Source organism: Danio rerio, chromosome 22 (genome assembly GCF_049306965.1).
Source record: "Danio rerio strain Tuebingen ecotype United States chromosome 22, GRCz12tu, whole genome shotgun sequence".
In the NCBI taxonomy this organism is placed as follows: domain Eukaryota; kingdom Metazoa; phylum Chordata; class Actinopteri; order Cypriniformes; family Danionidae; genus Danio; species Danio rerio.
In genome coordinates this window covers 29,577,473-29,592,695 of record NC_133197.1, presented here as the reverse complement: position 1 = coordinate 29,592,695, position 15,223 = coordinate 29,577,473, and the positions used below count along the sequence as shown (strand labels likewise).

Here is a 15,223-nt window from a genome sequence, read left to right as displayed (position 1 = left end):
AAGATATACAAACAGAAAAAGCATCACAATTATAATAAAAAACTAAATAATTTTCTATACTGCCTGGTCTTCTGCATTTGCCCGACTTCTTCTCTGGCCCGGCATGGTAACGATGGCACTTTGGCCTATTATGTTTCTCCTACGGCGACGTCTTTTCGCCAAGTTGAAGCCAGCCTCGTCAACATGGACTTCTAGGCTGTGAGCTTAGCCATTCAGATGTTTTGGGTTCGAGTCCCACCAGAGTTGCAAGCTTTGCTCTTTTTCTTCACTGACTTAAGGTGTGGTGCGTTTCTAACATTTTAGGCATCTGTCCATCCCGTTTTGCTTCTTTCTTTCATTGCGCAGTGCAGGCTCAGATACTAGGGGTACTCTACAATAAAGCCGATGACTTAATTGAGCTGTTTTAAATAAGGGAGATTAGAAAACGGTGTAGGGCCTAGTGGGCTTGAGGAATGACTCGTCGGCAACCTGTGGTTTTGGGGAAAAGTAACTGCCACCTATTGTTGAGATCACGCCTTTTGGATTTGTCGTACAAGAGCCTCTTTATGCATGTGCAAAGTAACTGAATAGAAAGCACAGTAAATTTTGCTCCCCCCCCCCACTGTCTTAGATGAAACTGCATTTGGAAGTATCGTATCCAGAGGTTTTTTCTTTTAGTGTTAAGACTAAGTTGGCCAGAGCACCTGTCTTGGGAACAGCAGGTGCTAGGTTCAAATCCAAACTGCACCTTTCCCTCAGATTATGGGAGAGTGGCTTTCTGATCTGAAACTCTTTCAATGGCCGATAGCATATGTTTGTCCTGATTTCCATTTTCCGAGCTGACTCTGGGTTTGGATGTAATGAAACTGAAAGTTCCAAAAAACACTCAACACATGATATAGGATAGATTAAATAAAAATAAATTTATGCATTTTTTGCTTTGATCTCGAACAGAGGCCAGGTTAGCGGTCAGGTTTGAGACATGATCATCCAGACTCAAAAAGACAGCGTCCGTCTTGTCAGCATTTTCTGCATCCTGACATGCTGGTTTTTGTTGTGTATTATTTTTTCTTCTTCGATTTTTGTTATCGGGCAAATGTCTCTTACTGCAAATTTCTGTGGCGCTGTGGCTTAGCTGGTCAAAGCACCTGCCTTGTAAACAGGAGATCCTGGGCTCAAATCCCAGCAGCGCCTTAGTCCAGGTAGTGCGTGTGCTTGTTTTATAGAGCTCACCGGAATGAATTATAAAATTTTATAGCTTTGAGGTGACGTCACTGGCGTCACTCGAGTGACGTCACTGGCGTCACTGTCTCCGTTCGGTCACACACTGCGTGTGCTTGAAGTTTGGACTTGCTATTTACTCGCAATTTAAATCTTAATCATAAAATTCTTCCTCATTCGCTAAGTATTTGTCTCTCCTACTTAGGGTGACCAAACCCTTAATACATTTATACAAACAAAACTGCTTTAAAAACAGTCTGTCCCTCGAGCATCCGCCTGTTGTTTGTAGCTTTAGCCTGCTAGCGCCGCTGGTCAGCTAAAGCTACCGACCTCTTTTACCATACACTTTTGACTTACTGGCTTTGCTCTTTACCCCGTAAAATGTCGCTTTCGTCTCTGTCCTTGTGTGCAGGAGAAGCATCGATGGAGGCGTTGGAGCTGGAGCTGGAAGAAGTGGAGTCCCAGATCCGGGCGCTTCTGGTGAGACGGTCGCGGCTACGGGAACAACTGCTTGTTGTACCTAATGCTAAGGCCGCCTCATCATCTAAGGCAGGGGTTTTCAAACTGGGAGCCGCGGCCCCCTGGGGGGCTGCCAGATGGCGCTAGGGGGGCCGCAAAAATTTTTAGATAAGGGGTAATCAATGGGCCCACATGGTTGAATTTTGTGTCCCACATCATTCTGAAGGTTAATATATTTTTTATAATAATTTGAGCTCAAAAGTACTGCAAAAAATAAGCTTTATACTTATGTCATTTAAATGCAGTTGACACTTTTGTGAAACAGGAAAAGAAGCGCAGCGGCCCGCCTCTGTGCACGGGTACTTTTATTGAATAAGCGCTTCTGGCCGGGCACTTCCTGTGATTTTTGGAGCTTGTCTGCCGCACCTGACGGCGTTTACCTTTCACTTACGCTTACCTCTTTTACGCTAAACAACTAAATGAATGCTCAGGTCTATTTACTGACAATATTTCAGTTAAAATACATGATCAATAAGAACATTATCGGAGGCTGGAAGCACTTCCCTGTATATGGCTTGCGTTCCTAAGTAATCGATCAGCTGGGTGCTGCGGAGCGCGCGCCTCTTTGCGCAGGCTTCACTCATAAGGAAAAAATAGCATTTTAAAGACACGGCACAACATTGCACCTCGTCCAAAGTGCGACAGGCTTTACACTTTGCATTGTACAAATATCAGACGGTCCTCTTTGCAGCATGGCAAACAAACATATTAAAATTGTAAAGCAAAAAGTGCTGCAATAACAATGAATGGAGCTGTCATCACATCAGCGAGTTCTCAGTTTCACTCCTGTTACACTAATGACAGCTGGATGAGCTCTGCAGTGGACCTCTTACATTGGTTCATAACTGGATGATTAAAAAAAAACTAAATTGTATACACCCTGAATAAAACCACTATAGCCTATAAAAATTATAATGTATCTATTTGTGTTATGTTATAGGGCTAATTAATTATTAAAAATTAAAATGTATTAGTGCTCTGTATTTAATGGAGCTCAACATATCTGATCAAACTTTAATACTCTGAATATAAATGCATTTTTTTCAAGATGTTCCACTTTTTCCCATATTTATTTGTGTAACTAATTTAAATGTAATGTTCAGTATTATTAATAGAACACACTTGTATGGACATTTTAAAGTCAGCAAAGCCTCTAAAATTAAGCCAAGTAAAATTTGTGGCTTTTTGAACTTGAATACCCAATTCTAGATTGCATTTAGGAAATTATTTTTTATCAGTGTAAGTCAGGATTGTCGACCTGAGTAGATTATGATGTGCACAAAAAAAAGGAATAAAAATAAACAAAACACACTGAACCACTACAGCCTCTATTGTAGTATTGCTAGTTACAACAGTACAGTTAACTGTTAACAGGCTGATGAATGACAAAACTCTTTAAAACTTCAAAGCTTTAAATCTTTAGATACATTTAGAGTCTCAGCTGAAAAAAAGCATAAAAATGGCATAGAAAACTGTGTAAACGTGATGACTCACACAAAATATGGCTTGATGGAATCCAGTGAGAGCAGACCACAATGAGTACTGCGCATGAAGATTTGATCAATAGATTGAAGCACTAAAACCATGTCAACTCAACTAACATCTTACAAAAATTAATCCAGATAGTGAATAATATAAATTTATTGAATAATATATAATAATATAAATGTATTGAATAATAAAATTTTAAAAAATTAAGTACAGTTGTTAATTTGAGGGGGTGGCGTGATATTTATTTTTTGGGGGTCCCCGAAAGAATTCGCCCTACACAAAGGGGCCCTCAGCTGAAAAAGTTTGAAAACCCCTGATCTAAGGTACGTGGAAATTACAACCACATCATTCCCTCTACCTCAACCCCGCGTCCTTCTCTGTCCAGGCCCAGCGCACCCGGGGCGCGGCTCAGCCAGGCATCGTTCACGCCGACACCCGGCTACCACGGCGCCTGGGTGCAGCCGCGCAAGGTGCTTCCCAGATCCCGGGGCAGAACGTCTCCTCCCGTGTTCGAGATCTCCACGGAGAACAGCTTCTCCCCTCTCCGCGAGTCGGGTCCCGATGTGGCCATCATCGGTGACTCGATCGTTCGTCACGTCCGTGCCGCCTCCTCAAAAGGTAATAAAGTACGTACTTTCTGCTTTCCTGGTGCCCGTGTGAGAAATATTTCTACACAGATTCCAACCATCCTGGGCGCTGCCGAGAGCCCTGGTGCCGTTGTCCTCCACGTGGGGACAAACGACACCGGGCTCCGGCAGTCGGAGATCCTGAAGAAGGACTTCAGGAGCCTGATCGAGATGGTTCGACGCACCTCGCCCGCCACACAGATCATCGTTTCTGGGCCGCTTCCTACCTACCGCCGAGGAAATGAAAGGTTCAGTAGACTTTTAGCTCTGAATGAATGGCTAATAACATGGTGTAAAAGACAGAAATTGCTCTTTGCTAATAACTGGAATCTTTTCTGGGAGCGTCCTAGGCTCTTCCGTCCTGACGGCCTGCACCCCAGTCGAGCCGGAGCTGAACTCCTGTCGGACAACATCTCCAGATTACTTCGCACCATCTGACTAGCAGGTAAAAATTCACAAAATTCACATTATAGCCACCTAGACTCTTGTTCACCCCACTTAAACATCAGTAACGCATATCTGGCAAATCCTATAGAGACTGTGTCTGTTCCTCGTATTATTAGATTAAGAAATAAACGTACTGTGTGCTCCAGAAAAAATCTAGTAAGAATCAAACCAGAAAAACCAGTTGAAAGTGAAAATACAAATTTCGTAAAACTTGGTCTCCTAAACATCAGGTCACTTGCACCTAAAGCACTTATCATTAATGAAATAATAACAGAAAACAATCTTAATGCACTCTGTCTCACTGAAACCTGGCTGAAACAAAATGACTATATTAGCTTAAATGAAGCAACTCCTCCAGGATTCTTATATAAACATGAGGCTCGTCAAACTGGTCGTGGTGGTGGAGTTGCATCAATCTTTAGTGATTTCCTTAATATTAAACAGAGAAACGGACTTATGTTTAGCTCCTTTGAAGTATTATCGCTTAATGTTCAGCTTCCAGATACTATGCAAAAACCTATGTTATCTCTCGCTTTAATCACCATATATAGACCCCCAGGACCCTATGTCAAATTTCTAAATGAATTTTCTGATTTTATTTCTGACTTACTAGTCAAAACCGATAAAATGCTAATTGTAGGTGACTTTAACATCCACATAGATGACGCTAATGATACATTAGGGCTCGCGTTTATGGATTTAATACACTCACTTGGGATAAAGCAAAACGTTGTGGGTCCAACCCATCGCTTAAAGCATACATTAGATCTAATTCTGTCTTATGGAATCGAGGTTATTGACGTAGACATTATACCACAAAGTGATGAAATTACAGATCACTACCTCTTACTATATAAGCTGTGTTTACCTGAAATCAGCAAACCCGCTCCAATACTCCGCCCTAGTAGAACTATTGTTCCGTCAACTAAAGATGAATTTATAAATAACTTACCTGATCTCTCTCTATTTCGTAATGCACCCGCAAACTCAAATGATCTTGATGTAGTAACCAGCAGTATGGATGCCATCTTTACTAGCACACTAAATACTGTGGCACCCATCAAATTAAAAAAGGCTAGAGAGATTAAAACTATACCATGGTATAATAGTCATACTCGTGCGCTCAAAACAGCAACCCACGCCCTGGAACGTAAATGGAAAAAAACTAATTTAGAGGTCTTTAGAATTGCGTACAAAAACAGTATGTCTAGCTATAGGAGGGCTCTAAAATCTGCCAGGACCGAGCACCTGCGCAAACTGATAGAAAATAATCATAACAATCCTAGATTTTTTATTTAACACCATCTTTAAATTAGCAAATAATCGGTCATCCTTGGAACAAACTACTCCACCTCAAATTAGTAGTGATGACTTCATGAATTTTTCAGTAATAAAATAGAAGGCTTTAGACAGAAAATAGGAGATGCCAAACTTTCTGCACCGGCTTATACTCCAAATCCTGTAAATATTTCATTGAATCATAATAATAACCTACACTGCTTCAAAATCATAGAACATGAAGAGTTAGTAAAAATTATAAATAGCTCTAAACCAGCTACGTGTATGCTGGACTCAATTCCAACAAAATTACTGAAAGAGCTGCTACCTGCTATAGGAGAACCTCTTCTTAACATTATCAACTCTTCTTTATCTATAGGCCATGTTCCAAACTCTTACAAGCTAGCTGTTATTAAGCCTATTATTAAGAAACCGCAACTAGACACCAACAACTTAGCTAACTATAGGCCTATTTCAAATCTTCCATTTATGTCTAAAATACTAGAAAAAGTTGTTTCCACTCAATTATGCTCTTTTCTGCAGACGAACAATATTTTTGAAGTGTTTCAGTCAGGTTTCAGGGCTCACCACAGTACAGAAACCGCCTTAGTGAAAATAACCAATGATTTACTCTTAGCTGCTGACCGAGGGTGCGTCTCGCTATTAGTTTTACTCGATCTTAGTGCGGCATTTGATACCATTGACCACAATATCCTCATAAATCGCTTAAAGTCTACAGGTGTCCAGGGACAGGCTCCACAATGGATTAAGTCATACTTAACTGACCGCTACCAGTTTGTGAATATTAATGGACAGCCTTCACAAGTCAGCCCAGTAAAGTATGGGGTGCCTCAAGGATCAGTTTTAGGCCCTTTACTGTTTACAATTTACATGCTACCTCTGGGAGACATTATTAGAAGACATGGGATCAGCTTTCACTGCTATGCAGATGATACTCAGTTATATATTTCACCTAAACCTGACGAGACATCTGAACTTTCTAAACTAACTGAGTGTATGAAAGACATCAAAGACTGCATGACCAACAATTTTCTTCTCTTAAACTCCGACAAAACAGAATTATTACTTATTGGGCCTAAATCTTGCACACAGCAGATCTCGCAACTCAATTTACAATTAGAGGGATACAAAGTTAGTTTTAGCTCTACTATAAAAGATCTGGGTGTCATATTAGACAGCAATCTAACTTTTGAAAATCATATATCCCATGTCACAAAAACTGCCTTCTTTCATCTGAGAAATATCGCTAAAGTACGAAATATGCTATCCATCTCAGATGCAGAAAAGCTAGTCCATGCTTTTATTACTTCGAGACTGGATTATTGTAATGCTCTATTTGCTGGCTGCCCAGCATCGTCTATTAACAAACTTCAATTAGTACAAAATGCAGCAGCCAGAGTTCTGACCAGGTCTAGAAAATATGATCATATAACCCCAATTTTATCCTTCTTACACTGGCTGCCTGTTAAGTTTCGTATTGAATTTAAAATATTACTTCTCACCTATAAAGCTCTAAATAATCTAGCTCCTGTTTATCTTACCAACCTTCTGTCTCGCTACAAACCAACTCGCTCTTTAAGATCTCAAAATTCAGGGCATCTGGTAGTACCTAGAATAGCAAAATCAAGTAAAGGAGGTCGAGCCTTCTCTTTCATGGCTCCTACCCTCTGGAATAGCCTAGACGTTAGTCCGAGGCTCAGACACACTCTCCCAGTTCAAAACTAGATTAAAAACCTATCTGTTTAGTAAAGCATACACTCAATGCATCACCTAGCGGGTTCCACACAGGCTTCTGCATCTTGCTTATATACACTATGAACAGCAGCTATGCTAATTTTTTTCTTTATTCTCTATTTTCACCTGGGGATACTCATCCCGAGGTCCTCAGATTATGCGGAGTCACTGATTGGATCCAAGACCAGCGACGTGATGATCCCAAGGATTCCATATTCGGGACCAGGCCATATCCTGAGCTGCTGCTGCGCTGATGGTCGTGGGGAGTGGAGAACATGAGTCTGATTCCACTGCCGCTCCAGGGACAGACGAGTCTTCGCTGAGGCCATCTTCCTGCCTAAACCACGACGAATGAAGCTCTGCACAAGACTTTTGGCCAGCGGAGAAATTAAAATGGTCGTGCCCAACTGAGTCTGTTTCTCTCAAGGTTTTTTTCTTCACTCCCATCAGGTGAAGTTTTTTTTCCCTCTCCGCTGTCGCCACTGCCTCGCATGGTTCAGGATTGGTAGAGCTACGCATCGATGAATTGGCTCTTCAGTGTTTGAACTCTCAGTAATGATTAAATCACACTGAACTGAGCTAAACTGAACTGAACTTAAACACTAAAACCTGAACCAGACTGTTCCAGTTACTATGACCATTTATGTGAAGCTGCTTTGACACAATCTACATTGTAAAAGCGCTATACAAATAAAGCTGAATTGAATTGAGGCGTAATAAATAGTGCGACAAATAGAGTTAAACAACCTCTTTGCTTGCCATTTTAAGACTTGCTGTCTTATTTTAGTGTCTGTGTGCAAAAACGTCTTGTCTCCTACTCAGTGTTGGTGCTGTGGCTTAGTTGGTCAAAGTGCCTGTCTGGTAAACAGGAGATCCTGGCTTTGAATCCCAGCAGTTCCTTGTCTGCAGTTGGCTGTTCTTTCATGGGCCAGAGCGTACTAAAAAGTGCTTTCTGTGCAACAGTGCTAGAGGAAGCAGATCACTCAGGCTCTGTGGTGCAAAGGATAGCGCATTGGACTTCTTGGCTGTGAGCTGAGCCATTCAAAGGTTGTGGGTTTGAGTCCCACCAGAGTTGTAAGCTTTGCTCTTTTTCTTCACTGACTTAAGGTGTGGTGCGTTTCTAACATTTTAGGCATCTGTCCATCCCGTTTTGCTTCTTTCTTTCATTGCGCAGTGCAGGCTCAGATACTAGGGGTACTCTACAATAAAGCCGATGACTTAATTGAGCTGTTTAAAATAAGAGAGATTAGAAAACGGTGTAGGGCCTAGTGGGCTTGAGGAATGACTCGTCGGCAATCTGTGGTTTTGGGGAAAAGTAACTGCAACCTATTGTTGAGATCACGCCTTTTGGATTTGTCGTACAAGAGCCTCTTTATGCATGTGCAAAGTAACTCAGTAGAAAGCACAGTAAATTTAGCTTCCCCCCCACTGTCTTAGATGAAACTGCGTTTGGAAGTATCGTATCCAGAGATTTTTTTTTTTAGTGTTAAGACTAAGTTGGCCAGAGAACCTGTCTTGGGAACAGCAGGTGCTAGGTTCAAATCCAAACTGCACCTTTCCCTCAGATTATGGGAGAGTGGCTTTCTGATCTGAAACTCTTTCAATGGCCGATAGCATATGTTTGTCCTGATTTCCATTTTGCGAGCTGACTCTGTGTTTGGATGTAATGAAACTGAAGGTTCCAAAAAATACTCAACACATGATTTAGGATAGATTAAATAAAAATAATTTCATGCATTTTTTGCTTTGATCTTGAACAGAGGCCAGGTTAGCGGTCAGGTTTGAGACATGATCATCCAGACTCTAAAAGACTGCATCCGTCTTGTCAGCATTTTCTGCATCCTGACATGCTGGTTATTGTTGTGTATTATTTTTTTCTTCTTTGATTTTTGTTATCGGGCAAATGTCTCTTACTGCAAATTTCTGTGGCGCTTAGCTGGTCAAAGCGCCTGTCGTGTAAACAGGAGATCCTGGGCTCAAATCCCAGCAGCGCGTTAGTCCAGGTGGTGCGTGTGCTTGTTTTATAGAGCTCACTGGAATGAATTATAAAATTGTATAGCTTTGAGGCGTAATGAATAGTGTGACTAATAGAGTTAAACAACCTCTTTGCTTGCCATTTTAGGACTTGCTGTCTTTTTTTAGTCTCTGTGTGCAAAAACGTCTTACGTATTACTCAGTGTTGGCGCTGTGGCTTAGTTGGTCAAAGGGCCTGTCTAGTAAACAGGAGGTTCTGGGTTCAAATTCCAGCAGTGCCTAATGTTCAGGTTTTGTGTTTGCTTTTTGTTAAGAGTAACGAGTGTTTACGCAGCGGGATGTTTAGCAGTCGGTTTCTTAACAAAACTCAAATCCTTAAGAACGCTGCTCGTTCAAGAGGGCTTTGGACGATGGCTTTATATAGCATAGTGTGGTAATGCCTAACCAATTGGACTTTAATATTTCAAGTCCAGACATTCCCACATGCAGCGCTACCGTTGTTAGTTTTTTTTTTATTTTTTGAAATTAAACAATTAACCCCTGTCAAGGTCGTTTGGCACTGTGGCTTAGTTGGTCGAAGTGCCTGTCTAGTAAACAGGAGATCCTGGCTTTGGATCCCAGCAGTTCCTTGTCCACAGTTGGCTGTTCATTCATGCGCCAGAGCGTACTAAAAAGTGCTTTCTGTGCAACAGTGCTAGAGGAAGCAGATCACTCAGGCTCTGTGGCGCAATGGATAGTGCATTGGACTTCTAGGCTGTGAGCTGAGCCTTTCAAAGGTTGTGGGTTCGAGTCCCACCAGAGTTGCAAGCTTTACTCTTTTTCTTCACTGACTTAAGGTGTGGTGCGTTTCTAACATTTTAGGCATCTGTCCATCCCGTTTTGCTTCTTTCTTTCATTGCGCAGTGCAGGCTCAGATACTAGGGGTACTCTACAATAAAGCCGATGACTTAATTGAGCTGTTTTAAATAAGGGAGATTAGAAAACGGTGTTGGGCCTAGTGGGCTTGAGGAATGACTCGTCGGCAACCTGTGGTTTTGGGGAAAAGTAACTGCAACCTATTGTTATGATCATGCCTTTTGGATTTGTCGTACAAGAGCCTCTTTATGCATGTGCAAAGTAACTGAGTAGAAAGCACAGTAAATTTTGCGTCCCCCCCACTGTCTTAGATGAAACTGCGTTTGGAAGTATCGTATCCAGAGGTTTTTTCTTTTAGTGTTAAGACTAAGTTGGCCAGAGCACCTGTCTTGGGAACAGCAGGTGCTAGGTTCAAATCCAAACTGCACCTTTCCCTCAGATTATGGGAGAGTGGCTTTCTGATCTGAAACTCTTTCAATGGCCGATAGCATATGTTTGTCCTGATTTCCATTTTCCGAGCTGACTCTGGATTTGGACGTAATGAAACTGAAGGTTCCAAAAAACACTCAACACATGATTTAGGATAGATTAAATAAAAATAAATTCATGCATTTTTTGCTTTGATCTTGAACAGAGGCCAGGTTAGCGGTCAGGTTTGAGACATGATCATCCAGACTCTAAAAGACAGCGTCTGTCTTGTCAGCATTTTCTGCATCCTGACATGCTTGTTTTTGTTGTGTATTATTTTTTCTTCTTCGATTTTTGTTATCGGACTAATGTCTCTTACTGCGAAGTTTTGTGGCGCTGTGGCTTAGCTGGTAAAAGCGCCTGTCTTGTAAACAGGAGATCCTGGGCTCAAATCCCAGCAGCGCCTTAGTCCAGGTGGTGCGTGTGCTTGTTTTATAGAGCTCTCCGGAATGAATTATGAAATTGTATAGCTTTGAGGCGTAATGAATAGTGCGACAAATAGAGTTAAACAACCTCTTTCTTTTGCCATTTTAAGACTTGCTGTCTTTTTTTAGTCTCTGTGTGCAAAAACGTCTTGCCTCCTATTCAGCGTTGGCGCTGTGGCGTAGTTGGTCAAAGCGCCTGTCTAGTCATAAATAAGAATAAGAAATATGAATTCTTCTGAGACTAAAATTCAAAATCTATCTCCTCCTAGAGCTTTCAAACTATGACGACCAAACTCACACCAGACCTCCAAACTGTTCTGACTCGGTATGCCATATCTTTTCTGACTGATCCGACTTTCGATTTTACAAAAAACGTCCCGGGACCGTCGGAAAAATCCCATAGACTTAACATTGGACCAAACTTTGTGATCTTATAACTCTGCATCAGACTGTCATACAGACTTCTAACTGGGCTCATTTAACTCAGACTACCTAACTGCCAATAACTGATGAGATCTATCATCTGTCTGTCTGTCTGTCTGTCTGTCTGTCTGTCTATCTATTTATCAACTGTTTCTATCTATCTATCTATCTATCTATCTATCTATCTATCTATCTATCTATCTATCTATCTATCTATCTATCTATCTATCTATCTATCTATCTATCTATCTATCTATCTATCTATCTATCTATAAACTGCTTTAATCTATCTATCTATCTATCTATCTATCTATCTATCTATCTATCTATCTATCTATCTATCTATCTATCTATCTATCTATCTATCTATCTATCTATCTATCAATGGTTTTATCTATCTATCTATCTATCTATCTATCTATCTATCTATCTATCTATCTATCTATCTATCTATCTATCTATCTATCTATCTATCTATCTATCTATCTATCTATCTATATATATATATATATATAAACTGCTTTAATCTATCTATCTATCTATCTATCTATCTATCTATCTATCTATCTATCTATCTATCTATCTATCTATCTATCTATCTATCTATCTATCTATCTATCTATCTATCATCTATCTATCTATCTATCAACGGTTTTATCTATCTATCTATCTATCTATCTATCTATCTATCTATCTATCTATCTATCTATCTATCTATCTATCTATCTATCTATCTATCTATCTATCTATCTATCTATCTATATAAACTGCTTTAATCTATCTATCTATCTATCTATCTATCTATCTATCTATCTATCTATCTATCTATCTATCTATCTATCTATCTATCTATCTATCTATCTATCTATCTATCTATCTATCTATCTATCTATATCTATCTATCATCTGTCTGTCTGTCTGTCTGTCTGTCTGTCTGTCTATCTATTTATCAACTGTTTTTATCTATCTATCTATCTATCTATCTATCTATCTATCTATCTATCTATCTATCTATCTATCTATCTATCTATCTATCTATCTATCTATCTATCTATCTATCTATCTATCTATCTATCTATCTATCTATCTATCTACATTTACATTTAGTCATTTAGCAGACGCTTTTATCCAAAGCGACTTACAAATGAGTACAAGGAAGCAATTTACACAACCAAGAGCAACAATGAATAAGTGCTATAAGCAAGTTTCAGGTCTGTAAAGTCTAAGAAGGGAAGTATTAGTAGTATTAGTTTTTTTTTTTTTTTTTTTTGTACAGTTAGTGTGATATTCAGAGAGGCAATTACAGATTATGAAGTGTAGTGGAGACTAAATAGTTGAGTTTTTAGTCGTTTCTTGAAAGTAGCGAGTGACTCTGCTGTTCTGATGCAGTTAGGGAGTTCATTCCACCAACTGGGCAGATTGAGCGTGAGCGTTCGCGAAAGTGATTTCTTCCCCCTTTGGGATGGAACCACGAGGCGACGTTCATTCACAGAACGCAAGTTTCTGGAGGGCACATAGATCTGCAGAAGCGAGAGCAGATAAGAAGGAGCAAGGCCAGAAGTCACTTTGTAGGCAAACATCAGAGCTTTGAATTTGATGCGAGCAGCAACTGGCAGCCAGTGCAAACGGACTAGCAGCGGAGTGACATGTGCTCGTTTAGGTTCATTGAAGACCACTCGTGCTGCTGCATTCTGGAGCAGTTGAAGAGGCTTGATAGAGTTAGCTGGAAGCCCAGCTAGTAGAGAGTTACAGTAATCCAGTTTGGAGAGAACAAGAGCTTGAACAAGGAGTTGAGCTGCATGTTCAGATAAGAAGGGTCGGATCTTTCTGATGTTATAGAGTGTGAATCTGCACGATCGAGCAGTTCTAGAGATGTGGTCAGAGAAGTTTAGTTGGTCATCAATCGTTACTCCAAGGCTTTTCACCATTTTGGATGCAGTAATGGTTGCCCGTCCATCTGGATTGAAAAGTTATGGTGTAGAGTCGAGTTGGCAGAAACTACAAGCATTTCCGTTTTTGCGAGGTTCAGCTGAAGATGATGATTTTTCATCCAGTGTGAAATATCCAACAGGCAGGCTGAAATGCGAGCTGGAACCGAGGGATCATCAGGATGAAAAGAGAGGTATAGCTGGGTATCATCAGCATAGCAGTGGTAGGAGAATCCATGTCTCTGGATGACTGGTCCTAGAGATGATGTGTAGATGGAGAAGAGAAGTGGCCCAAGAACAGAGCCTTGAGGTACCCCAGTACCTCAAGTATCTATCTATCTATCTATCTATCTATCTATCTATCTATCTATCTATCTATCTATCTATCTATCTATCTATCTATCTATCTATCTATCTATCTATCTATCTATCTATCTATCTATCTATCATCTATCTATCTATCTATCTATCTATCTATCTATCTATCTATCTATAAACTGCTTTCATCTATCTATCTATCTATCTATCTATCTATCTATCTATCTATCTATCTATCTATCTATCTATCTATCTATCTATCTATCTATCTATCTATCTATCTATCTATCAACTGTTTTTATCTATCTATCTATCTATCTATCTATCTATCTATCTATCTATCTATCTATCTATCTATCTATCTATCTATCTATCTATCTATCTATCTATCTATCTATCTATCAACTGTTTTTATCTATCTATCTATCTATCTATCTATCTATCTATCTATCTATCTATCTATCTATCTATCTATCTATCTATCTATCTATCTATCGACTGAGTTTGCATCACTGCTTATTTTTTGACCTCTTTGCTGGCTGGAAAAAGCTGATTTTGACGTCTAATGCAGCAAGTGATAAAATCAGCTTCAGCCATTAAACAACATCATTCTTTTTGTTTTAGACAACATTTCATGCACTGTTAAACATGTTTAAGCAAGTTGCAAGTGAAAATCTGTGTATCTGACTGAGTTTGTATTGCTGCTTATTTTGACCTCTCTGCTGGCTGGGAAAAGCTGATTTTGAAGTCTAATGCAGCAAGTGATAAAACAGCCTCAGCCACTAAATAGCATAATTCTTTTTGTTTTAGACAACATTTCATAAACTGTTAAACATATTTCAGCAAGTTGCAAGTGAAAATCTTTGTATCTGACTGAGTTTGCATTACTGCTTATTTTGACCTCTCTGCTGGCTGGGAAAAGCTGATTTTGACATCTAATGCAGCAAGTGATAAAATCAGCTTCAGCCACTAAATAGCATCATTCTTTTTGTTTTAGACAACATTTCATGCACTGTTAAACATATTTCAGCAAGTTGCAAGTGAAAATCTGTGTATCTGACTGAGTTTACATTACTGCTTATTTTGACCTCTCTGCTGGCTGGGAAAAGTTGATTTTGACATCTAATGCAGCAAGTGATAAAATCAGCTTCTGCCACTAAATAGCATCATTCTTTTTGTTTTAGACAACATTTCATGCACTGTTAAACATATTTCAGCAAGTTGCAAGTGAAAATCTGTGTATCTGACTGAGTTTACATTACTGCTTATTTTGACCTCTCTGCTGGCTGGGAAAAGTTGATTTTGACATCTAATGCAGCAAGTGATAAAATCAGCTTCTGCCACTAAATAGCATCTTTCTTTTTTTTTAGACAACATTTCATGCACTGTTAAACAGGTAAAAGCAAGATGTCAGTGAAAATCTGTCTATCTGACTGAGTTTGCATCACTGCTTATTTTGACCTCTCTGCTGTCTGGGAAAAGCTGATTTTGATGTCTAATGCAGCAAGTGATAAAA

General features: G+C 39.8%; 4 non-coding genes across 4 annotated transcripts; all 4 read left to right on the top strand.

The window, feature by feature from the left end:
* Nucleotides 1-1,099: 1,099 nt before the first annotated feature.
* On the top strand, nucleotides 1,100-1,173 carry trnat-ugu (transfer RNA threonine (anticodon UGU)). The gene has a single exon. It is a non-coding gene; the product is annotated as a tRNA-Thr (tRNA).
* A 6,969-nt stretch (nucleotides 1,174-8,142) lies between these two features.
* On the top strand, nucleotides 8,143-8,216 carry trnat-ggu (transfer RNA threonine (anticodon GGU)). Its single transcript has one exon. It is a non-coding gene; the product is annotated as a tRNA-Thr (tRNA).
* Nucleotides 8,217-10,005: 1,789 nt separating this feature from the next.
* Nucleotides 10,006-10,094, top strand: trnar-ucu (transfer RNA arginine (anticodon UCU)). The gene is given in 2 exon segments: nucleotides 10,006-10,042; nucleotides 10,059-10,094. It is a non-coding gene; the product is annotated as a tRNA-Arg (tRNA).
* Nucleotides 10,095-10,945: 851 nt separating this feature from the next.
* Nucleotides 10,946-11,019, top strand: trnat-ugu (transfer RNA threonine (anticodon UGU)). The gene has a single exon. It is a non-coding gene; the product is annotated as a tRNA-Thr (tRNA).
* The last annotated feature ends 4,204 nt before the right edge of the window (nucleotides 11,020-15,223 follow it).